Genomic DNA, 26294 nt, shown 5'->3' with positions numbered 1-26294 from the left:
GGGATATATGTCAATAAAACATAACCCCAGTCTGTAAAGGACTCACTTTCTAGAGCAGTTTTCTAAACAGTTTTCTAAACAGGACTCACTTTCTAGAGCAGTGGTCTAAACTAGGGTGGTTCTACTCTCAGGGGACATATGGCAAAGTTTGGAGATATTTTTCTTTGTCACAATCGGGAGGGGACACTACCTTCATCTACTAGGTAGAGGCCAGAGGTACTATTACACATCCTACAATAAAAATAACAGTAGCCCCCATGAAAAATAATTAAACATCCCAAAATGCCAATACTGCTAAGACAGGTAAACCCTTTAGAGTCACAGAGAAATAAGTAATCAATTACAATTCAGCAGTATTAGTGATGAATGGGGATATGCTTTAAAAGACTGAGGAAAGGGGTGCCTGGGTGGCTCAGCGGTTTAAGCCTCTGCCTTCAGCTCAGGTCATGATCTCAGGGTCCTGGGATCGAGCCCCGCATCGAGCCCCGCATCGGGCTCTCTGCTCAGTGGGGGGCCTGCTTTCCCCTCTCTCTCTCTGCCTGCCTCTCTGCCTACCTGTGCTCTCTATCAAATAAATAAATAAATCTTTTTTAAAAAAATAAATAAATAAAAGACTGAGGAAAGTAAAGGGTAGACCATGACATGTCAAGGAGAGTAGGCAAGAAAAATCATTTCACTTGGTACACTATTATTGCAAATTATGGTAAGATACTGGGAAAAGGATAGAAATATTAATAAATAATAGATATGAGAGAGTATTTGAGAGATAAAATAATTATTAAGTTATTCAGTAATTTTAAGATGAAAGTTTGGGAGGAGAAAGAGTTGAAGCAGATGAAAGAGCCAAGGATTTCCTTAAAATTTGTTTATTTGGGTGGTGTTAATGTTCACATATACTAGAATGAAGGAAAAAGAACAAGTTTTGAAAGATATTAATAATGGTGACAAAAAATAATATTTACATGTTATATGTCAGACAGTGTGCTAGTCACAGCAAACTATTAAATATGTCATAACCCTTGATAGGGAGATAGAACTATTTAAATATGTACTGTTACCCCTAGTTTTTAAGACAGGATAAGAGAGATTAAATAAATTATTCAAGGTCACATAGCTCATTAGGGGCAATATCCAGACTCCAACTGAGATTTACCTTCTAAAGCCAATATTGTCAACCTCTATGCTCTATCTGATAAGAACAGACTATAGAGAATTGAGGTGGAATTTTCACAGTTTGGATCCAATTTGCCTAAGTTCTTCAAAAAGCAAAACCTGGCATAAAAGCATGTATACTACCAGTTTATTAGGAAGGACAATTCCAGAGAAGCAGAAGTGAAGAGAAATCTGGGTGAGTCAAGGATATACAGAGAACAAATATTCAGTATTAAGTTAAACAGACTTGATCTCTTGATTGTAGGACGGTCTTCTAAGAGGGCATTTGAACTATCATATTTCAGAATAGTCCATGTGGAGGATGAAAGGGAGAATACTCACCAACTCTCAGCAACATTAAATATTTGCTCCAAAAGCTTTAGCTCCCTGCCTTTCCTAGGTTGCTCATGCAAAGATACCAAGTGGGCCTCAGTGGCAACAGAGATGTCTTGTGGCAGGATGCAAGATAGATTCAGCATGAATGGAAAAGGTACTGATGAGTTGTTGGTTACACAATCACAAGGAAGCTAATGCAAAATAAGAGGCCAAGTTCCTGAGACAAGTACGATTGGGAACTATGCAATGGTATGTAAGAAATAGCTGATATATCTGTTCTCTAAATATTATCAGCTTTGTTGTTCTCTTATGTTATTTCCCCTTCTGGTGTCTTAATTTCTACAAAATGGAGAAAGTCACAGTACCTATCAAGGAGTGCTGTGGGGATTAAAAGGTTTTAATATTATCAATCATTTAAAACGGTAACAATATAAGCATCAAATGCACTTATCATTTGTTATTGACATTATCACCATCATTGTTGTTGAGAAGGAGAAAATCACCCCCTTAATATCCAGGAACTGGCTGGGTACTAACACCAAAGCCTGGGTACTGTTAGAAGCTGGCCTGGCACTCACGGCTAAGAATATAATGTTCTCTTATTGAATATAAACAATCTAACTGAAAACACGAGGATCCAACAATGTCACTTTGTGACCATGTTGAAGTGAGACAAAAACCAAAATCTTCATTTATCAAATAGGGAGTACGATAGTCCATATCCAAAAAAAGTATTTGAGAAAATGGGTAAAATAGAAGACAGATTACATTGGGCAAATTGATGAATAGGAGATGGGGAATTCAGTCATTTTTAAAAGTATAAATGTGAATGGGACAGAGATGGAAATTTAACTTGGGGAAATGTAAGGTTGCAGGAGAGATTACTTAATGACAGGGAAAAGTAAACATTTTAGTTTGCTTTAAGAAAGGGTCCATGGGAAAGATGTGTTTGAAGATCCAAGAAAATGAGGAGAAATTTGATGAATGAAGTTCCTAGAGTACACAGAAGAGATATCAAGAACATAGTTGGAGAACTAACCCTGAAAAGGAAAAGGTATTTCATTCTCTGAAATTGGAGGAGAAAGGGAGATAAATAGTATTGCCCAATGTGAAGGATCTGTGATAGATGCTAAAGGGAGAAGGCAGTAAGAAATTTTATCACTGATGACTTGTTTTCTCAGTCAGGAAGTAATCCAAGACATCTGTTGAGGGTAAGGGTCAGTGGCTTAGTGACACTGGAACAGCCACAACAAAAAGAGAACTGGAACCAATAGAAAGGAAAGAACGAGGTATCAGGCACTATTAAGAATCCAGTTAACACTTCCTTTCATGGGTGGTAGTGAGAGTGGATAGTGCACCCTGAAGGCCTCAAGCACATTGTGAGAGTACAAGGTGGAGTGGCGATGCCTGCCCACCTCCAAAAGGTACACTCCTATCCTCTATCCAGGTGAATCTTTGCTCCTAATCATGGCATTGCCAAGTTTCACTTCTGGTACTTTGCATCTCAGCTGAAGACTGAAGAGTTCAGGGGAAATTGTCTACAAATTGTCTACCTGTGGACAGGTGTTGAAGAAATCTACCTTACGGGTTAAGAACTTCGGCACCTGACTATGCTATGACTCTGGAAGTGGCAACCACAACATGTACTGAGAGGAACAGGACCTGACCACTGCAGGAAGTGTGTCTCCCAGTGCTACTGACACATGGATGAACAGCACTGTGTCTGGGCCCACTCAATCCAGATCATGATGGTGGAGGAGACTGCAGCCAGCAAGTGCCCACTGGCAGCCAAGCAGTTCCATGATTCCAAGATCAAATTCCCACTGCCTTGCCGGGTCCTGAGCTGCCAACACAAGCCATGCTTCACCAGCAAGAGGCCCAATATCTTCTTTTACGTGCAGAGCCTCCCTGTCCCTAGGTCTGCCCGAATAAACTCCATGGAAAAAAACAGGGGAAAAGAGAGAGAGAGAAAGAATGCAGTTAAGTCGGAAGATTCTATATTCATACCTTAATGGTCCTGATCAGTGAGGCTATGTAATGTTTCTCTAGAAGTCCTTAGCAGCTGAGATGAGGAAAAGACAAATCAAGACTGATTCCTTTTCTCAGTGGCAAGTTTTCTGTGGTGTAAGGTTAATTAAGAAAAACAAAAGAATAAAAAATCTAAAGAGAACCCAGTTGAAATAAGCAATGCATATGTCCAGACTCGATAAGAGGTAAGCAAAGCCAGCTACAGACTGACTCATTAATGGAAGTCAAAGTTCTAGGTCACTGGAGGTGCGGGATAGGGTAAGTAGGTGGAGATGCAGAGGAGAGGAAGAATGATGGCTAGGGTAGGTAGCAGTGCCACTGAGGGAACTGGAAGATTGGAAGGATACAGGGTTTCAGATAATAAGTTTTAAGATTTTGGAAACTGAAGAGTTGTAAAGGATAGTGAGATGCATACAATACTCTAGAAATTTGTCCTTGAAGTTGGGCAGGGGTGTGGAGAGAAGTACCAGAGAAAAGTTCCAAGACCCTAGCTGCCATAAAAGGTATTAAATATTAATGAGACAAATTTTGAAAAAATTGACAAATATTAGTTATTATATTTTCTCAGGGAATGTAAGATTCCTAGTACACTATAAAAAGAAAGAAGAAGAAGAAAACCCCTTTAATGTTTCATATTATAATTCAGAAAATTTACACTACTGTATGATAAGTTTCATTAAGCTGCAGTGAGAATTATTTTTACAGAATGCTTATATGCTACACATAAATATTACAAATAAATTTGCTGGTATCTACTGATACAACTTTAAAACATATTCAAAAGATTTAAGAAGCTACCTTGTTAAAAAAACAGTATATAATTCTTATGCCACTTTTCTATGTATGAAATTCCTTTTTTTATTTTTAAGATTTTATTTATTAATAATAGAGAAGGGGAGGGGGAAAGAGAGAGAGAGAGGCAGAGGGAGAAACAGGTTTCCAGCAGAACAGGAACCTGATGTGGAACTCGATCCCAGAACCCTGAGATCATGACCTGAGACAAAGGCAGCTGCTTAATGGACTGAGCCACCCAGGCATCCCTGTGTATCAAGTTCTTAATAGGAAAAGTAACTGGACAAATCTAGTGACCCTAGTAAATATTTGGCACTTACACTGAAGCTTTACTTAGCCCTGAAAAGAAATTCAGTATTCTCACTCTTGGTGAGATCTTAAAGAATGACTCATTACACCTAACTGTTCCTCCAAAATGTCTGGCTGTTAGAAGTGACTTAGTAGGGCAGAAAATAAAACATACCCATACTTTACTTGCTATAAAGAAGACTGTAAACTGTAATTATGAAATATTAAATCCCATTTCCACAGAAAAAAGTTACCTGATTACATCCCTGAAAAAATACATATGTCTTAATTTTAACATCTTAATTTTGCTACATTTAATAAGACCTTATTTTAAGGTTTTCCTTTTTCCTGATGCTGATCATCATACTAGGAGAATAATCAGAAACCACTAAGAGAAGATGGCAAAGAAATGCCATAAAAAATTACTTAAATAGGATATATTGGGGGGAAAAAAAGTGTCATCTAGGCAGTCTTATTTGATATATAGAATATCTTTTACAAAAATTGTGATTTTTAGATGGTGTTTACAACTAAAAGATAGAAAAAGTTAACATGTTTTTAATTTGACTTTTCTTCTGGAATCCCCAGACAATGTTATAACTGATTATAATTGACTCATTTAACTCATCTGAATTAGTTTTTAATAAGCTATAAAAAGATGGACAAATTTTCTCTAGTTTCTCTTGGGAATTGGAGATAATTAAATGAAGGTGCAATCCTTACTTCTAAGGATATTTTTTGGTTAATTTTCTTCCTTCTAATTTTTCTTGGGTCTGTATACCATTCTGACCCTAACTCTACCATGGGTGATTAAGAGTTGTACTTGTACATATTTCATTATCAAATATGAATAACTCTTATGTCACAGTTATGATTTACCTGCAAAGCCAAGAACCTTGTCAGTTATTACCTAGCATTATACTATTTTATTCACAAACAATTCACTTATTGATTTCATATGTAAGTAATGTTTTATGTTCTTAGCAATTAGATTTCAATCCTGAAATCTTTACTCTTATTTCTCAATTTCCACGTATCTATTGGGATAATCAGAAATTATGAATAAACCATGTATGAGTACCTACAATTCTGCATGCAATATAAGAGCCACTAATCATGTGTAGCTATTGAGCCCTTGAAGTATGTCACTAGTCTGAATTGAGATGTGCTGTAAGTTTAAAATACAAAGCAGTTTTGATGTCTTAGAACAAAAAAGGTAAAATATCTCACTAACTTTTATATGGATTAGATGTTGAAATGGTGATATTTTAATATATTTGCTAAAATAAGACATATTAAAATAATTTTACCAATTATAGTATAATGGTATGGCTATAAAAACTTAAAAATTACATATATGATTGACATTTCCATTTCCCATTAGAACTTTATTGGGCACTACTGCCCTAGCACAAAGATCAAAATTAGTACACTCAGTAAATGTATCCTACAAAAGAATGCAGATATGGAGAATATTATAGGAAACCCTATTATCTGCCCCACCATTTCTCATGGTTTTACTCATTCTTCCTCTTTGAAAATAACCAAGATTTTAAAACAGCTGTTTAAAGGTATGAATGGACAAGAACCAAGTTTTAAAGTGTTTCAGAGTACAATCCAATAATTATATAGTATTTTTATTGCTTACAACATAATGTGTTATTATGTTGTGTTATCAAAATAGCTGATGGAGTATGATGTTGAAACTCTGTATCTCCTAACTCTAGCATTCTTTACACATTAAAATGGTTATGTAAAAGCAGACCAAAAAAAAATAATAATAATAATACCACCACCACCACCACAACAACAAAAAACTATGGCTACTCACATAGTTACTCTTTTGATGACAAATATGCAATGATTCCTCATTCAACATTTTATAAGTGCCCCACTGCTGTAAATGATTCAGCACTCTCTGGCCATAAATAATTCATAGGGGAAGAATCAAATACCAAATATGTTGGGTTATGTGATGTTTACAGTGGCTTTTAAAACTTATCTGCAGAGGGGCACCTGGGTGTCTCAGTGGGTTAAAGCCTCTGCCTTTAGTTCAGTTCATGATCCCAGGGTTCTGGGATTGAGCTCCGCACTGGGCTCTCTGCTCAGCGGGGAGCCTGCTTCTTCCTCTCTCCCTCTCTGTCTACCTCTCTGCCTGCTTGTGATCTCTGTCTGTCAAATAAATAAATAAAATTTTTAAAATAACTAAATAAAAAATAAAACTTATCTGCAGACTTATTCCCATTGCTCTATTTCTTATCATATCTTTGTGGGAGGACAATTACCATGATGGACATAAAACCTGAAACAGTTAAATAATACTGCAAAATGCTCTATAAAATTTAAGTGCAACATGGAATAATTTCTCCATTTCTCTAAGTATGATGACTAACCTTGGGATTCATGGAAACATCAAACCTCTGTTTTAAATAGGGATTTTTTTGAAAGTATGATAATTTTAGCTTTGTAACTACAGATGGCATATAATGATTTAGAAAATTATTGACTTTTGTCAACTCTTTTTCTTATTTCTTCCTCTCATTTTTTATTTCTTTTAATCATCAATAGTAATCTTTTAAAATCACTAAAGAATCAATATTCCTTATAACAAGTTACAAAAAAACAAAGTGAAAATATTTTATTTCTTTTGATTTTTTTTAAAGATTTATTAATATGAGAAAGGGAGCAAGACAGTAGGGGGAGGGGTAATAGGAGAAGGACAAAGAGAACCTCAAGCAGAATCCACGCTGACCATGGAGACCCCACATGGGGCTTGATCTCACAACCCTGAGATCGTGACCTGAGCTGGAACCAAGAGTCAGTCACTCAATTGAGCCACTCAGGCCCCCCTCTTTTTTTATTTTATAATAGAAATAATAATATCAGGTTTAAAATATAATCTTCAATGTCTAAATGTCAATGAGGAATTACCACTTCCAAAACTAATTTCTTACTCCTAAAGCTATGAGGATTTAAAACTTTTTTTAATACCTATGTGGATTTATCTTATCTGTAATTCATACCTACTGATACTAATTTATATTAGAACTACAAAGAACAAGTATAATCTCTCTTCCATGTAAACTGAAGTGCTTTCTTAACATTTTTTAGCATTTTATATTATTTTTGTAGGTAATCTCACTCACAATCTCATATATATTACATATACATAGCTTATAACATTTCTTTCTGTGCTCTCGTTCCATTCAACTTTTTATTTATTTTTTCTCCATTTAGCACAGGCATACTAAATTTAGCAGTCTTTAGAGCATCTCAAACTCCATGCACTGAAAATGAAACCTCTCTGCCCAAATTTGATGAGTGATTTTACTCAAAATGGAATCATTCTTAGATCAGCTTCTTCTTCACTTCCTATATCCCATCAGTCACCATGTCTTTTCAACCTCATCCCTAAATATTTGCTAAAACCCAGGATTTCTTCCCAGCAATCTCCTCAATTCTCTGGATTAACTTCTATTATCTCTCACCCAGGTGGAGGTAATGGCTTTTTAAATGGTCTCCCTGCATCCATTCTTGATACCCTCTGCTCATCTCTGAGCAATCAAAGTGTTTACTTAAATATATAAAGAAGATGAAGTTACTCCTTGCTCAAATTTTTTACATTGCCTTTTCTAGTTATTTAGTAAAAGCTCAGAAGACTTAGTAGTGGTCAACCACTGGCTACAAATTCTGGGTTCTGCTTACCATACCCCTGCTTAATTAATTACTCCTCACAGTTCAGATATCAGGAAAAAGACTTTTGCCCAAGAAAGCCTTCCCTAACTTCACTGAGCACTGTCCATTCCCTCATTACAATTTACTCGTTATACCATGTGTCTCAACTTCATGATGTATAATATTATGATTTCATATTAATTCTGAAAGAAGGAATAAAACAGTACATTAAAATTAACCTTTAAAATACTTAAAATGTTTATGTCTAGATCCAAACTGTAGCCACTGGTATATATTCATATTTAACATGATTCAGGCAAATAACAACAAGAATTCAAAGATTAATTACACACCCAAATCTAAAAAAGCACGGGCATACTAAACCACTATAACTCCAAGCAACAGAGAAAAGTTACACCCTTAGCCTATAAAATACTATAATCTGTATGGAGAAAAGCAATACTTATTTTCAAGACTACCATTATAATATAGTTGTGAGTGAAGGAAAGACCATGACCCTGAAAACAGTCAGAAAAATAATATGCAATACAGTCTTTGCTGCATCAGAAGCTCTATTAGGCAAACAGATCTGCTTCTGCTTGTAGGGTGGTTCACTACAGATAATGTGAGAGGACTGCCTTAGGGAATGTCACAATTTCCCCATAAAGCCATTTTCATAAATAGATGTTTCAGTTGGATGGAAATTAAAAAACAAAAGCAAAGAAAAATGTCACTTTCTCAGTGGACACTTTCTCAGATGGGCACGAATACATTCATTTTAAAACATAGAAAAATCTGGGAAACCATCAAAATAACCATCTGTTAGAATGGTCTTAAAGGGGTACACTTTCTTACAGTCAAACTTCAGAGGTGACCCAACAGAATCTGAGAATGGGAGTGGCAGATGGCCCCTGGAGATTACATTTTAAATAACTTTGTTCTAACCTCTGGGTATATAAGAAGTTGTAAGAAGGAAAAAAGAAACAGAGATAAACTGGCATTCCCTGCATTTACTGTGACACAATGAAGGATTTGTTATTCTTTCAAAGTTCTTATATAGGCTTACACACATTATAAATTTTATTTTATTTTGATTTTATTTATTTATTTATTTGTCAGAGAGAGAGAGAGAGAGACAGCAACACAAATGAGCATAAGCAGGAAGAGCAGCAGGCAGAGGGAGAAGCTGCTGACCCAGGAGCCTGGATGCTCATAGGAACATGACCTGAGTCAAATACAGATGCTTAATGACTGAGCAACCCAGGCACCCCACATTATAAATTTCACAATAAAGTGCATATTTTGCCTAAATTTGTCCACGGCATTGCATTTTTCTTAAGCAAGAGACTATGTCATAGAACATGGTCACTCAGAGTTATGAAAAGCTCCCACTTGCTGAAATGAACTGTGAGTGGTGGGAAACAGAGTCTTCTTTATTGTACTACTCCACTTATTTTGATATGAATTCCTAGTTAAGATTTTAGAAATTTTACATATTATAAATCTGGTGCCCAGAATGTTTTCTTTCCCTTATAAATTAAAAAAACTGGTTTAACAAAAGCTGTACATATCTATTATGGGCTGAATTTTGTCTCCCCAGAATTCTTATGTTGAAGTTCTGGCCCCTTGTGAAACTATTTAGAGCTGGGTCTTTAAGGAGGTAATTAAGGCTTAATGAGGTCATAAAAGTGAGCCCTAATCCAATAAAACTAGTCTCCTTTTAAGAAGAGAAAACTGTCTCTCCCTGTCAACAAGAAGATGCCATGTGAAGACTCAATGAGAAGGTGGCCCTCTGAAAAACCGGAAGAGGCCTCACAAGAAACCAAATTTGCCAACAACCTGATCCTGGATTTCTAGCCTCCAGAACTGTGAGAGAATGAAATTCTATTGTTTAAACCACCAAGCCTGTGGTATTTCTTTATGATAGTCCCATCTGACTCATACACTCTGGTATCTTTGGAGGACCTTAATTCTTTGGTCTGTTGGTTTGGTTTGTTTGGTTTTGGACAAGCCTACAATAATTTGGACAAATACATAGTTTTGAACATACCTATGACTATAACTACATAAACATTTTTATGTGTCAAAATTATTTTCACCCCCCAAAAATTTTGTGTCATCTCAATTTCACGCTGAATCAATGTTTGATACATTATCAAAATACAATAGCAAATCTGAAATTCTAGAAAACATTTGACAATAGCAGCTTACCTTAGACTACCTCCCCATTAATTAATAATGACTTGTCCCTAGCAATACCAATACAATCATGTTATGTAACTTGGACAAGGTCAAGCTTTGCAAATGATGTTTTAGCAAAAAGAGTAAAGTGGCTGGGTGCCTGGGTGGCTCAGTGGGTTAAGCCTCTGTCTTCAGCTCAGGTCATGATCCCAGGGTCCTGGGATCAAGGTCCACATCAGGCTCTCTGCTCAGCGGGGAGCCTGTTTCCCTCTCTCTCTCTGCCTGTCTCTCTGCCTACTTGTGATCTCTCTCTCTGTCAAATAAATAAGTAAATAAATAATCTTAAAAAAAAAAAGAGTAAAGTGGCTACTAGCTCAAAAATTGGGTATGAAAATGTTACTTAATTATTTTTTATTGAAAGAATGCTTATAATCTTCATAAAACCTTTAAGTCCCAGTAGCTCTTACAACTGAATTTGGATACTGAAAAAAAAATACAAAACAGCAATTAAAAAATGAGGCAAATTATATAAGTATGCAATTAAGAAACAAAATTCAGAATGAATACTATATTTGTTTTAGAAGTTCTTTTCTGAGGCATCTGGGTAGCTCAGTCAGTTAAGCATCTGCCTTCGGCTCAGGTCATTATCTCAGGGTCCTGAGATTGAGCCCATTTTAGGGCTCACTGCTCAGCAGAGAGTCTGCTTCTTCCTCTCCCTCTTCTGCTCCCCTTACTTGTTCTCTTTCTCTCTCTCTGCCCCTATTTCTGTCAAATAAATAAATAAAATCTTAAAAAAATAAAAGTTCTTTTCTCACTTACTATACATATAATGCAAATTAAAATATAATATGATTTTTGTCTATCTAGTCAGCATTTTTTTTTTAATTTAGACTTTATTTTTAGAGCCATTCTGGATTCACAGCAAAATAGAGAGGAAGATACAGGAATCTCCTATTTACATGATGGCTCCCCAAACATACACCCTTGTCCTTTATCAAATTCCCCTATGAAATGATACATTTGTTACAAATGGTGAACCTACATGGAAACATCACAATCACCTAAAGTGTACAGTTCACACTGCAGCTCACTCTTACTGAAATATTCTATGGGTTTGAACAAATGTCTAATGAGGTATATCCATCATTACACTGCCCTAAAAATCCTCCGTGATTTTCCTATTCTTCTCTTCCCTCCCCAAAATGTCTGGCAACCGCATATCATTTTATTGCCTATAAAACTTTGTTTTTTCCACAATGTCATATAGTTGGAACCATACAGTATATATAGCTTTTTCAAATGGTTTTTTTTTTTTTTTTTTTTTTTAAAGATTTTATTTATTTATTTGTCAGAGAGAGAGAGAGTGAGAGCGAGCACAGGCAGACAGAGTGGAAGGCAGAGGCAGAGGGAGAAGCAGGCTCCCTGCGGAGCAAGGAGCCCGATGTGGGACTCGATCCCAGGACGCTGGGATCATGACCTGAGCCGAAGGCAGCTGCTTAACCAACTGAGCCACCCAGGCGTCCCAATATATAGCTTTTTCAGATTGGCTTTTAAACACTTAGTAACAGGTATGTATATCTCTTCCATGCCTTTTTATGGCCTGATAACTTCTTTTTTTAAGTGCTGAATAATACTCTACTGTCTAGATGTGCAGCATTTGTTTAGTCATTCACATGGAAGGACATTAAAAGGTTGCTTTCAAGTTTTGCTGAATTCTCTGTAAAATTACTGTCTAGATGTGCAGCATTTGTTTAGTCATTCACATGGAAGGACATTAAAAGGTTGCTTTTAAGTTTTGCTGAATTCTCTGTAAAATTACTACAAACATCCACGTGAAGATTGTGTGTGGATGTAAGACTTTCACATAAACTTTCAACTCCTTTGGGTAAATATCAAGTAGTAGATTACTGGGGTCATCCTTAGTTTTGTAAGGAAACAACCACATTTTCTTCCACAGTGGCTGCATCATTTTGCATTCCAGCCAACAATGAATGAGAATTCCCATTGCTCTACATTCTTACTGGAGTTTGGTGTTGTCCATAATCTTGGATTTTGTCCATTCTAAGAGGTATATAGCGATACATCATTGTTTTTCATCTGTAATCACTGATGACATATGATGTGAAGAAGCATCTTTTCATATGCTGATTTGCCATCTATATATATTCTCTGGTGAGGTGTCTCTTAAGGTCTTTGATCCATTTTTTAATGAGTTGTCTTCTTATTGTTGATATTTAAGTGTTCTATGTTATTTTAGGCAACCGCTGTTCATCAATAAGTCTTTTGTAAGCATTTTCTCTGTTTGGTTTGTCTTCTCATTCTCTTGACATTATCTTTCACAGAGCAAAAAGTTTTAATTTTAATTTTAATCTACTTGTCATTTATTTCTTTCATGGATTGTGCCTTTAGTGTTGTATCATTATCAGTTAGCAGTTAAGGTTGATTTATATATATATTAAATATATATATATATAAATATATAAAATATATTAAAATATATATAAAATATATTAAAATAATCTAATTTATAAAGATTAATGTATATAAATACAATTCTGTTTTAAAATGGAAAAAGAAAAAGAACAACATACTCAAATTCTTTGGAAATTTTAAATAAATTACAGCATATTCAAAGACTGAAATACCATGTATTCATTAAAATGATCCTGAGAATATACTATGATTTGGAAATCATCTATGATAAAATTTTAAAATAAAATGCAAAAGAAACAGGGGTGCCTAGGTAGCTCAATTTGTTGAGCGACCATTTCTTCATTTTGGCTCAGGTCATGATCTCAGGGTCATGAGCTCAAGCCCCGCACTGGATCTTCCCTCAGCGTGGAATCTGAGAGAATTTCCTTCTCCCTCTGCCTCTCTCTTTCTCTCTTTCTAGTAAATAAATAAATAAATCTTCAAAAAAATGCAAAAACAATATGTGATATAAACTCAATTTAAGTAAAAATTGTATTTATGCTCCCCGCCTAGCAGAGAGCCCGATGCGGGGCTCCATCCCAGGACCCTGGGATCATGACCTGAGCCAAAGGCAGAGGCTTTAAACCACTGAGCCACCCAGGCACCCCTGAATAATGTTTTCTTAAAGTTCAAGTAATACATCCCCAAGTTCAAGGTAGATCATATACTAAAATAAATTATCTTTTGTTTCATTCATCTCATTATTTACATTTCAATCTTTTCCAAAAGTTAAAATAATTTTTAAAAATTAACTGACAACTCTAATTACATATTGCATAGTTGCCTAATAAGCTAAATAAAACAGACTCTGAGGCCCATTCAACCTCCCTTTAAGAACAGTACATAAACTCCAGTACTCCCACACAGCTGAGTTTCCAAGCACCTATTTTCTTTCCTTTTAATTTTAACCACAAAATGTTGCCTTGTCTTCCTTTACATTTATTGTGAAATCTTCTGCCACCTTCTTTTCCCTTTCTTATTGAAGTTGTCAGAGTCTATATTTTTCCTTCAGCATTTCACTCAGTCTTAATGAAAATTAACCTCACAGTCAAAATAAAATGGAGCTTAATGGAAAAAAAGAAGAAGGTAATAAGTTTATAAGAAAACTGATGCCATACGTAGGAAAATCAGTGTCAAAAGCTGTGATCATGTTATCACTTGATGATACAACATCATTAACACAGCTGATGTAAAGTTATCCTGAGTATAAGTAATTGTGTCTGAGAGAACACAGGTGTGAGTGTACATACCACCCACTGGATTTCACTCAGAATCTGTGAAGGTCATATGTTGTCATCACATTTCAGGACCTGACACCAAAATAGCAGCACCTTTGATGATAAAAGATAAAGCCGAAGCATGAACAGAAAACCAATCTCCTTCTTTCTTTATAATGCGGAAAACTCACACTGCAAGGCATTTCCATTCTAATAGAAATATACTTCACACATTCTACAGATCAAAAGGTATTTGAGTTTCTCATATCTGGCATAGGAGGATATTTCATTTCATGTTCCAGACTATTCTCCTTTCTCTCTCCCTCTTCCTCTCCCTTCACTCCCCTTCCCTGTTCTCTCCTCTTTGACTCCCAACCATATTTCCTTACTAAATCACACCATGAGCAATAAGTTTCAACTTTGCCTTAATCGAATACACATAAACCAATCAAATTGATTAAATGATTGAGCACCCAAGAATTATAACAGTCTCTGTAGAAAAAAAAACTAAGGATACAACATCTATAGTACAGCTTACATTTTCAAAGTGACAATCTTTCCTTCTATTTACCTCTTATTTGGTTATTTTTCACTTAATTGTTTTTTGTAAATTTGAAGTTCAGGAAGCCAAAGAAAATCCACGAGACATTTTAGGGTACCATAATAATCTGGTGTTTAAATTTTAACTTTTCCTAAACAATTTAAAAAACATATAATTAAAAACAAAAATAATCCAAATCTTTCTCTAGTTTTTTTTGGAATTCAGAAACAGTTGATTCTGGAATAAATTAGTTTGTAAATTACCTTTTATGATTGATTATGATTTAGTAAAAGTTTATTAGTTTGTGTGTACTTAGTATGATCCTTTTTAATTTTTTAAAAGCATTATTTCACTGACAGTAATTCTATTAGTGGCGATAACATTCAAGATTCTGAATCCTTCTTCAGTTTCTATTTTCTTTCTTAGTAGAGTCATGTCTGTCCATTCTTCAAGGCCAAACTATTCCAGGCTCCTTTATAAAACTCCCAGGTTATTCTAGATCTGTCACGCAGTAGCTAATATATATTTTTGGCTATTTATTCTCATTTGGGAAATAGTCATCACCTATTCTCAACAGTGTGGTTCCCATGAAAATGATTCCATTTGTAATTAAATGCCTGGCATGTGACAAACCTGACCAATAAAAGCCTCACATTTCTCTGCCTCTGATTGGCTCCAAGATGGATATGTGACCTCATCAGAACCAACTGAGCAGGTTTTACTAAGATTTCTCAGAGAGAATTCATCTGCTTTCTTTGCAGTAGTTGGCCTAGTGGTACCCAACTTGCAAACACAAGGAGTACATCTGTCTGAGAATGGAGCTCCTGTGAAAGACAACCAAGATCTAGAAAGCAAACAGATTGAAGGACATTGTTTGATCCTCTGACTCAAGCAGCTAATGAGTTTGCATGTATGGTTAGAAGTGTCAGATTCTAGAGACAGATTTTGCCTTTTGTTTGAACCATTCTGGGTTAAATTTTCTGTACCCTGCAACCAAAAGTCTTAATTGACACACAGCAGTGATCACTGTCACTTCAGATTTCCTATAGAAATTGAAACTCTAAGAATTGTCATTTATTAATATACAGGCTTAAATTATTTAGCCTATATTAACAAATGCTTGTTTTTAATCTCTCTGATGGGATTTAATTTCTACAAGGAAAACTTTATAATTAGTCATGTTCTCCTGAATAAAAAGGAAAACTGAGATACCTTAAAATTTTCAAGAGCTTATTTGAGTATACTTTTAATGGAATCACATAGGCAAACCAAGAACAGTTGAAAGCATTGCACAGACAAAAGCTAGGGGCAAGGTTTTATAGAGAAGACAATGAAACAAAGCAATTATTTGATTGGTTATAGCTTAAGCAGTTGCCTGCCTTGAAAAAGCCTCAGCATCTGTTTGGGATTGATTGCCGTTAGGTTTCATTTTCTTGGATTCAGGTGCATTGACTCTGACGTAGGTTTGGTTTGCTTACACAGATTACTGAGGCATTAGAGCCACCCCAGACTAATGGCCTCCTTCTTTAAATACTTTGACACCAGCATATATTCTCCGTAAGTCTAGGTTTGAATATGACACAGAGGGACAAAAACAAGACTTATTGAAACCAAGTTCTGTTAAGGATACGTCTAACCCTACCTTCTCACCTTAACTACGATAGTGAGAGAGAAGAGAGGTTCACCATGTCAAATACCTGTTTAACTATCACATATTATCTAGGAATGAATTTTATCATATTAACAACACAACTGATTAAGAATGAGAGAATTCGGGTGCCTGGATGGCTCAGTGGGTTCAGCCTCTGTCTTCGGCTCAGGTCATGATCTCACCGTCCTGGGATCAAGCTCTGCATCGTGCTCTCTACTCAGAAGGGAGCCTGCTTCCCCCACCCTCTCAGATCTGCCTGCCTCTCTGCCTACTTGTGATCTCTGTCAAATACATAAATAAAATATTAAAGAAAAAAAAAGAATGAAAGAATTCCCTGACAGGATATTTTATTTATTGTGTTATTTACTGAAAGCATAATTATTATTTTCATGATAAAAAGTGGGTTTCTGATATAATTTCTTAGTACCTTAAGCACTGGAAATCCTTAAACCAGTCTAAGGATTGTTTTTGAACCAATCATGCCAAATATTCCCTCTACATCACCTACTTAATGTTATTCTGTAACTCTGCATATTACAATCATCATTTATGCCAGTTCGTGTTATGAAGTTACTTCTTTGTATTTGGTCTAAATTACTGATTGCATAAATGTCTGTCTGCATCTACCATTTTTTAAAAGTTAACTTCTTAGGTAGAGTCTTTATCATTGGTTTTTATATTTTTCTAATGCTTTTGAACAAATTTCTTTATCTTTCTTTTTTTTAATTTTAGATTTATTTATTTATTTGAGAGAGAGAGCAGAGGGTAGGGGCAGAGGGAGATGGACTGAGAGAATCTCAAGCAGACTCCCTTCTGAGCACAGAGCCCTACATAGGGTTCAATACTATGACCTTCAGGTCATGACCTGAGCCAAAAATCAAGAGTTGGAACATAGGTTCCAATAAGTTGCACATATTGCATAGAGCACTGTGTGTCATGCACAAACAATGAGTTTTGGAACACTGAAAAAAAAATTAAATTAAATTTTTTTTTAAAAAAGTGTTGGAACATTCAACTTACTGAGCAACTCAGGTGCCCTTCAAACAAATCTCTATCTCTGTTATCATCACTTAGGATTTTTTCTTCCTAATTAGATGGCTGTGAATGTCATAAAAGGTACTATCTCTCCATCCAAAACCCCCATCATCTTAGCTCTCTGATTACATGGCAATAGTTTTTCTAACTCTTGCCTCAGTTACTTCAGTGATAGGACTTTATACAGAAGCCATGTCATTTAACTGAAAGAACCCTTTCTACTTAGATAATGCAGATCCAACTGAGAGCCAAAAGAACTAGGTATCAACATATTTTGTATTACTTACATTTAGCATTTCCCCCATCTCAAAGTTACAAGTAATTTATTTTTATTTAAATACCATAAGATATGTATTCACCAAAGTCTGGCACTTAAGATGTACCCCCTGACTATGTTGACTAATAAGAAAAACCACTGGCTGATAAAATTAATGGGCACCATTCATTTTCCCTTCTCAGTTTTCTAAATTGTGGCTTTCAACATTAAGTCCTATTATAGGAAGTGTACTAAGTGTTGATCTATTAGCTGAAAAAAGAATTTCCAGGCTGATGATCAGTGATTCAAAAAATAACTAAATTCAACTGAATACAAGTGTCAACATCTAATTAAGAAGATCATCAACTCAACAAGAATTATGCTACCATCTTCATTGTGTTATTAATAACCTCTCAGGGAGAAGCTCTTCACTCTTCAGGTTCTACACTGAATCCATGCTTTGAATACAATTCCTAATCCAAGATTAATTCATTTAAACTTTACCTTTCTGTAAAACCTATCAACTTTAAGCAGGCTTCAGTGGGACTATAGGAACTCAAGGGCTCTATAATATCAAAGAGTAACCGTACTGAATTTTAATATAAGAACATTTACATTTTATCAGAACATGTGAAAAATCATCTTCCTCACTTGTATTTTGGTTTACCAAATTATTTAATGAAACCACTTCTCCTGAAAATCAATCTGCCACAACACTTTATTGTACAACCCGTTATATACAAGACCTTAAGTAATAAGAAGTTAAAGTTATAATGGTTACCTCTTTTGAGGAATTTTCATTATTACTTACAAATATTTTGAAAACCTCTAACAACATACAATAAGATAAAATAATAACTTTGGTCAGCTTTCTTAATGTTATAGAATGGAGATGTTGATGAAGGCTGAGAGAATGTTTCAAAAAAGGAGAATTTGAAATTTTAAAATTGATAAAGAGCATGTTTGGAAGAGAGTGAAATGAAAGCAACTAAAAAGTCATTACAATGAAGAAGTATCAGCACCGCCATCATTACAGAGCAGTCAGGAAACTAACCTCAGCATAACAGTGAGGTAGATGACACAAAAAATTAAAATATGGACAGGTACTTTAAAAATGCTATTTTGCAGGCAATAGATTCACAGGAATAAAAGCTTTATCAAATGTGATAATTAGTGGGATTCCTTTAGAAACTCTGAAGTGTAGTCTAGTTATCAGTTTTTACTATCATCACTCTTATAATTTGGAAACCAAAATAACAATGCAGTATTAAGTAGAAAGAATTTAGACAGAAAATCATCAAACAAACTTAGGACTTTAGAAAAGGACCATAGTTAAATAGGAAGAGAACTCAAGGTAGGGAAAAAAAAAAAAAAGGCAGATGAAGAAATAGGAGAAATAATAGGATGCTAGAGTTTTAGGAAAACAAAGGCAAGAAAAGGATGTTTCTTCCCCTGTCTTTTTTTCTTGCATGAGAATGTACATTTATGGCTTTATCACAACTGTTGTTTTTTTTTTCACAGTTCTTAATAGGTAAGCTAACCTGTAATTACCAAACAATGACTACAGTAGTTCTTCATATAGCAGGACACTGAAAACACATTTACACTTAACAGGAGGTGATTAGTTGGTGGAATGTGTTAGAAAAGCTGCAAATCCCATACAACAAGTATCAATCCTCTCTTGTTCAGAGGTTATCACTGACTGAAAACATAGTCGATTCATTAAACTTTCTTTCAAGTTCTAAAATTGTTCCAGGTGAGTTATCAGGTGTTTTTCCGATCATATCATCTATAGTGGATTGGCAAAGACACAAAAACACCCAGTCAAATATAACTGAATGAACGGAAGTCTTCCGGGAAAAATTTACTATCAAATGGCCGCCTCAACATTAAAAAAAAAGGGGGGGTGGATTCAAAACTACATTAAAGAAACATTTTTTGAGTTAATTATGTGCCAAACACTGAGGTAAACACAAACGTACATCCCACCCCATGTAAAACCAAAACCAAACACATTTACTCCAGTCAAGCTTCCATTTAGTAAGAAAATAAACAGCAACAAACCAAATACTAGTGATACAATATGATAAGTGGTAAAACATTCTGAAAAGATAGAAGGGAAAGTGAATATTTTGTAAGGTGAAAAAAGGCAAGTTGATAACTCAGTTGGATCTTGAAAGATAAGGTGGTTTCACTTTTTTTTTCATTGTTTAATTTTTGTTTGTTTTCTTGCTGAAAAGGAGAAGTAGGTAATAGGCAAGAGGGAGCAAGTGTTAAAATATGGCCAAAAAAACGGGGCTGATTGTTAATGCTGTTCTACTTGAAATGGTCACTGTATCATCAGTCAGGTTCTCCCGTGAAACAACTAATAGGATATAGACAGAATGATTAGATAGATAGATGATAGGTAGATAGATAGGAATGACAAAAGGAAAGAAGGGGAGGGGAGATTTACTTTAGGAAGTGACTCATCCAGTTATATAGGTCTGCAAGTCCCATAATCTGCCCTCTACAGACTGGTATAATTCAAGCCCAAAGGCCCTTGTATCAGGGGCTCTAATGTCTGAGGCTAGGAAAAGATTAACATTTTAGCTCAAGAAGAGAGTGAATTTGTCCTTCCTTTTCCCTTTGTTCCATTCAGGCCCTCAACAGATTGGGTAAGGTCCTCTCACATTGGTGGGGGCAGACTTCTTTACTTAGTCTACTGAATCAAATACTAATCTCTTCCAGAAATACCTTCAGCTGACACACCGGGAAATAATGTTTTACCAGCTATCAGGCATTCTATAATAGATAAAACTAACCATAGTCACCATTAGAAAAAAGTCACTAGACTTTTCACAAATCTACAGCTGTCTTATCACTTATGTTCCAGTTCAGATATCGTGATTTAGATTTTGAGATTTTCCCTGATGTTTTAATCCAAAGCAAAACCACACCTCCTCTCCAGTCCTATCACACCGCTTATTTTACTTTATTTTATTTTCACTCTATTTTCTTTCACTATAAAACTATGACTTCCTGATTTTTTTGTTACTTGCATATTTATGTATCCTATGTATCTTTCTATTGAAAACATAAATTCCATAAAGCAGGGTCCATATCTTTGTATCTTTTATGTGCATGAGAGCAACAGATGAGCACACAAAATTTCAAAAAGATCACTTAGGAGAGTGATTATTTTAAAAATAAGCAAGCATATAATCCTAAATAGATATCAAAAGCTTAAAGAATGAAAGAAATAATGATTCTCCAAAGACCACAGTCTAATGCAGTAGGGCTTAATTTTCTATTATATATAAATACACAATATTTACTCAAAAAAGTAATACTAATGCATTTATTCTTAAGAACTGAAAAGATGAAGTTCAAGGAAAATGAAAGTTATTATAGTAAAAGCAAAAAAGATTTGATGCTAAAAGCTTAAAATTCCAAATTCTTTTTTCAAGTTTTGAAAATTAGATATTACTAATTTCTTAATGGATCAAATAATTTTTCTCCTACCACCCCCAACACCCAATAATAAAAATCATATAATTATCTACATTAGATTATCAGAAAAATAGCTGTTCCATTAGTATCTGCCTTTACAATTCTATAATTGTCTTTCAAGACTTCTTTTGAAAAGATATTGGTCCCCCAGTATTTGACGGTTTTAAAACATGTGTTCAAGTTCTCTGACACTCTTTACATGAGGAGGTAAATTCTATGTTCCTTCCTTCCCTAGAATCTGGTTGAGTTTGTGATTTGCTTGCAACTAATACAACATGGCAGAACTGATACTGTATGATTTCCGGGGCTGAGTCATAAAAATCAATGCAGCTTTTGTCTTGTTCACTGTAACACTCACTTGTGGGACTCTGAAATGACATGCAAGGGTCTAACCATTCTGAGGAAGCCATTTTCTAAAAAGCCCAAGACACATGAAGACTCCAGATATATTGATGCGCCCTTTGAGAATCCAGGCTAAGGGTCAAGCCAGGCCCCAGATATCACTAAAGAGTGAAAATCTATTTATGTTGTGACTTTTTAAAACTCCTAACCCACAGAATCAGTGAGCATAGCGACACTGTTGTTTTAAGCCACTAAGTATTAGAGTAATTGTTACGCAGTAATAGTTAATCACTATGCAAAGATTCTAAATTTCATCAGCATGAACAAGGGATCCATACAAGCATGGAGTGAAAAACATAATCCTTCAAAAGTTTATCCTCAAATAATTAGTTACTCACTGTTAAAGAGGATTCCATTTGGCCTGAAAGAACCCAGACATTTGGAAATTCTAAAAAGTTCTTTACCAGATAGGGTATTATTGTGCTCTATCAAGTCAAGACCCTATAGAAAATTTATGTGCTTAAGAAATTAAACTAAAACTAGGTTTGCCTTTTCTACTTATCCTAAACTGATAATTGTGACCTGGTATATTTGTTACGCATACAACGCTGTTACTACTGAGTATCTCTACCTTTAAAATATGCGTCATAAGCAAGGAAAATGGCTGTATAAAACAAGCAAGCAAGTAAACAAGTGACAAGAGAAGATAACCTCTTTCTCATCAGAATAGTTTCAACCTAGAGAGAATGTTTTTCTGACAGTTCATACAGCTGGTTGAATTACTTAGACCGAGGTCTGTGTACAAAAGTGTTTGGATCAGATGAAAAATATCACTACAGTTTCTAGTTAGATAGCTTAATTTGTGAAAGTAAAAACTTCTTTTTACCCAAAGGTGGTACCTGAAAAAGTCACCTAAGTTTTAGTTCAAGTTGTACATGATCATGGAGAATGAAAAGACATTTGACTTAGTCAATGTAGCTAGGTATTCTAGAAGACATTCTATGTTTCCCAACAAATTAGAATGTTTTTTTCCCTAACATAATACAAAAATCAGTGTAACCCTCCCTCAGAACAACATACTGCTTAAAATATAACCTATGAGAAATTATACTCGGTACCAAGCATGCGCAGATGTAGCTTTAAGAAGAACATGTACTGGCAATAGGCCTCTGGGGGAGAGGACAGTAGGCGTCCTTGAAGCGGAGCAGCTGGGGACACCGAGCTTATGCAAGGGCAGAACGCTGCCTGCTAAATTTTTCTGTTATTTCCCCTTCTCTGGAGAGCACCAGCAGTTAGACAATCCTTTTGTTTGGGCTTGCTCACTGTAGGTCAGGTACTACGTAACCAAACATATTTTGCCTTTCTTCTTTCGTATCTACAAAACTCATGGTCAATGTGTAATCTTCTCCGGCTTCTTTGTTTGTTGTTACCCACTTTCTAATAAATATGAAACAGGAATTGTTCAGAGCAACAGTCTTTTTTACTGTCGTCCCCGGCTCCCATTCTCTTGCAGCTGACTTTTTTGTGCCTCATTCTTCTCCCGTGCACTGTCACGAGGTGACAAATCAGTAGATTTCAAAGATTATTTTGTGTTAGCAGGTCATGCCCAAATATTAAAAGACATTGGTCATAATATAACCTCAGTATTATTTTGTCTTAAATTCAATTTGGATTTTGTCATCTAAATTGGAAAATATGCCCTCTTTCATGAAAATTTAATTCACTTAAATGAATATGCAATAAATTCTCTGCAATCTGTGTAAGGGACACTTGGCAATTCTACAGAACAGTGTTGATCAGCAGGAACAAAATGTGACCACAAAAAATAAATAAATAAATAAATAAAGCTGCATATAGAATTTTAACTTTTCTGGTAGCCACATTTTAAAAAGTAAAAGAAACTGGTGAAATTAATTAAAATATACATAATTATAACTTGTCTGTCTAAAATATTATTTCAACCTATAATCAATTAAACATTTTGTTTTTGGGGGTGCCTGGGTGGCTCAGTGGGTTAAAGCCTCTGCCTTTAGCTCAGGTCATGATATCAGGGCCCTGGGATCGAGCCCCGCATCTGGCTCTCTGCTCAGCAGGGAGCCTGCTTCCCTTCCTCTCTCTCTGCCTGCCTCTCTGCTTACTTGTGATCTCTGTCAAATGAATAAATAAAATCTTTAAAAAATTTTTGTTTTTTTGTGGTACTAAGTCTTTGAAATAGGTTGTTTATTTTACACTAACAGCACATCTCAGCGTGAGATACAGCCTTATTCAAATGTTCAATAGCCACATGGGACTAGTGTTGACTAGCTGAAGAGTGTAGCTATAGAATATTACCCACAGTGAAGCAAATTTCGGGTTTTGTGCACTTTTATCTACTTCATTTTCCCCTTTATGGCAAGTTTCTAATTATTACAAGAACCTCAAATAATGAGTAAATATATTTGATTTGGATCCTTTTATGGAAATTAAAAATATTATTTATTATTTAAAATAAACTTTCATTTCTTCCCATTAGCTCTGATTCTAAATACTGATATGCTACTTTAATTCAACAAGCAAATTTAATCAGTTTACCAAAACTATCAAGAAAAAGAAAAACTAGCAAGAAAAAGACTGAATATAATAAATGAATAGTTCTTTTGGCTGAATTATCACCTGTTCAAAGAAACCTTCTCTGACCACTTTCTCTTGTCCTCACCCTCCATTCTATCAGTCACTCCATCATGTAATCCTGCTTAATTTTTTCAAGTTTCATATAACTATTTAAAATGTTATTTAAATCAGTTTACCTGTTTGTTGTCCATCTCTATTACTATATTATAATACAGGTCCTGTGAGAGCAGGCATATTTTTTCCCTAAAGCACCAATTAAATTCACTGCTTAAAACAGTGAATAAGACATCAGAGGTGTTCAATAAGGACTTTTTATTGAACTTATAAAGATCCTCATTGCATTTTAAAAATCATAGGCACCTTTTAGTATGATTTACACTAAGCAAATTCAGCTAAAATACTGTTTATAAAGTTTCACCTGAGAATCACTGACTTCTTCCGCTCTTTCTAGGAAGTAGTGCAATTTTTATGGTGGTTCATATAATGGAATGTCTCCTTTAAAAGCAAGAAATTCGGCCACCTGGGTGGCTCAGTAGGTTAAAGCCTCTGCCATCGGCTTCACATCCCAGGGTCCCGGTGTCCAGCCCCATATTGGGCTCTTTGCTCAGCAGGGAGCCTTCTTCCTCCTCTCTCTCTCTGCCTGCCTCTCTGCCTACTTGTGATCTCTGTCTGTCAAAAAAATAAATAAAATCTTTAAAAAAAAAAAAAAAGCAAGAAATTCAACGATGGAAAACATCACATTTCTGATTCTAGGAGAGCAGAAAACCTTATCCTTTCCCCCAAAATATCATCTATAGTCTAGTGAATATGGTTTTTTTTTTTTTTTTTAGATTTTATTTATTTATTTGACAGAGATCACAAGTAGGCAGAGAGAGAGAGAGGAGGAAGCAGGCTCCCTGCTGAGCAGAGAGCCTGATATGGGGCTCAATCCCAGGACCCTCGAATCATGACCTGAGCCAAAGGCAGAGGCTTTAACCCACTGAGCCACCCAGGCGCCCCGTGAATACAATGTTACTAATACAACATACAAACATGTTTCTTTGTTATTGAAAAAGTCTCTCAAATTTAATTAAAGTCAATAAAGAAATTAAAAGCTTAATGAGAGCAAGAATCCTCTGAGTATGCTCATGCTGCTATCAGCCTGTGATGTTGTAAAAGATAGGATTATGATTTCACTGCCAGACAACCAAAAGAAGAGAAAGGATAACAAGAAGAGCCGTGAAAAACCTCCCGGTGAGAGAAATCTTAGAGGGAAAAACTGTTGCACTTAATCAAGTCAATGGAGAAATTAAATACAAAAGGAATGGCTTCTTAACATAACCACCTATTGTTTAAATCAAAATAATTTGGAAAAATAATTTGAGATTGATCTAAATAAGATTCCTACTCAATGTGAAATTTTGTGGGATACTCCAGGAGAGTGACCACCACCCCTTCCCAAGTAATCTCAAAAGATTACAATTGGCCTGGATCAGAATATATATATTTCTTTTTATTTTTTCACTTTAACAATGAGTATTATATGAACAACAAATTCACTACACACCTCTAATTTTTTGCACCCAGATTAAGATAACTTCTCATCAGGTGTCAAACACTTCCACGATGATGGTCAAGAGAGAGATGTGTGGGTACAATACTGGAATTTTCCTGCTTCCCACTGCCTTGAGAAATAGTACAGAGGGTACCCCAGGTGCCATAAGTTTCTCAATACTTCTTCCTTGAGACCACCACCCCTATAGCCTTCACTGTGGTTTATTTCAGATCACTGTAAGAAGCTCCTGACTTCACATCTCATTTCTTACATTTTCATCCCTTTAGACTCTGCACAGCTTCTCCTATTCTTTCTCTCCTAGCCTTCCACAGTTCCTAAAACTTGCCCACTGTGCTCTGTGCAAGTCAGTATATTTTCATATATATTTAGATATGTATAAAATTTATATATATATAAATATATTTTATATATATTCAGTATATTTTTCTCCCTCTTTCCCCACACACCTGAGCCTGTATTTGGCTACGTGTCCTCTGTATGCCTCATCTCCAATTCTTGATTATTCCCTTTTCATTCTCTCTCACATGCTTTAACTTTGAATATGTCAACAAATATTACCATATACCACTCTTTATAGTTAACTTCTGTCCCTCATGTTATTCCTCTTGATTTATTGAAAAGTTTGCTTTCTATTTCATCACTCTCTCAAAGATCTTACAAATCTTAGTGAT

At 35.3% G+C, this 26294-nt stretch overlaps 1 pseudogene; it reads left to right on the top strand.

Moving 5' to 3' along the window:
* The first annotated feature begins 282 nt into the window (after window positions 1-282).
* The window catches only part of LOC131831132 (large ribosomal subunit protein eL20-like), a 76303-nt pseudogene continuing 50291 nt past the window's right edge, over window positions 283-26294 (top strand).

Source organism: Mustela lutreola, chromosome 5 (assembly GCF_030435805.1).
Source record: "Mustela lutreola isolate mMusLut2 chromosome 5, mMusLut2.pri, whole genome shotgun sequence".
NCBI classification, from domain to species: domain Eukaryota; kingdom Metazoa; phylum Chordata; class Mammalia; order Carnivora; family Mustelidae; genus Mustela; species Mustela lutreola.
Note: the sequence above shows the minus strand (reverse complement) of the source record. Positions and strands in the feature narration are given on the sequence as shown.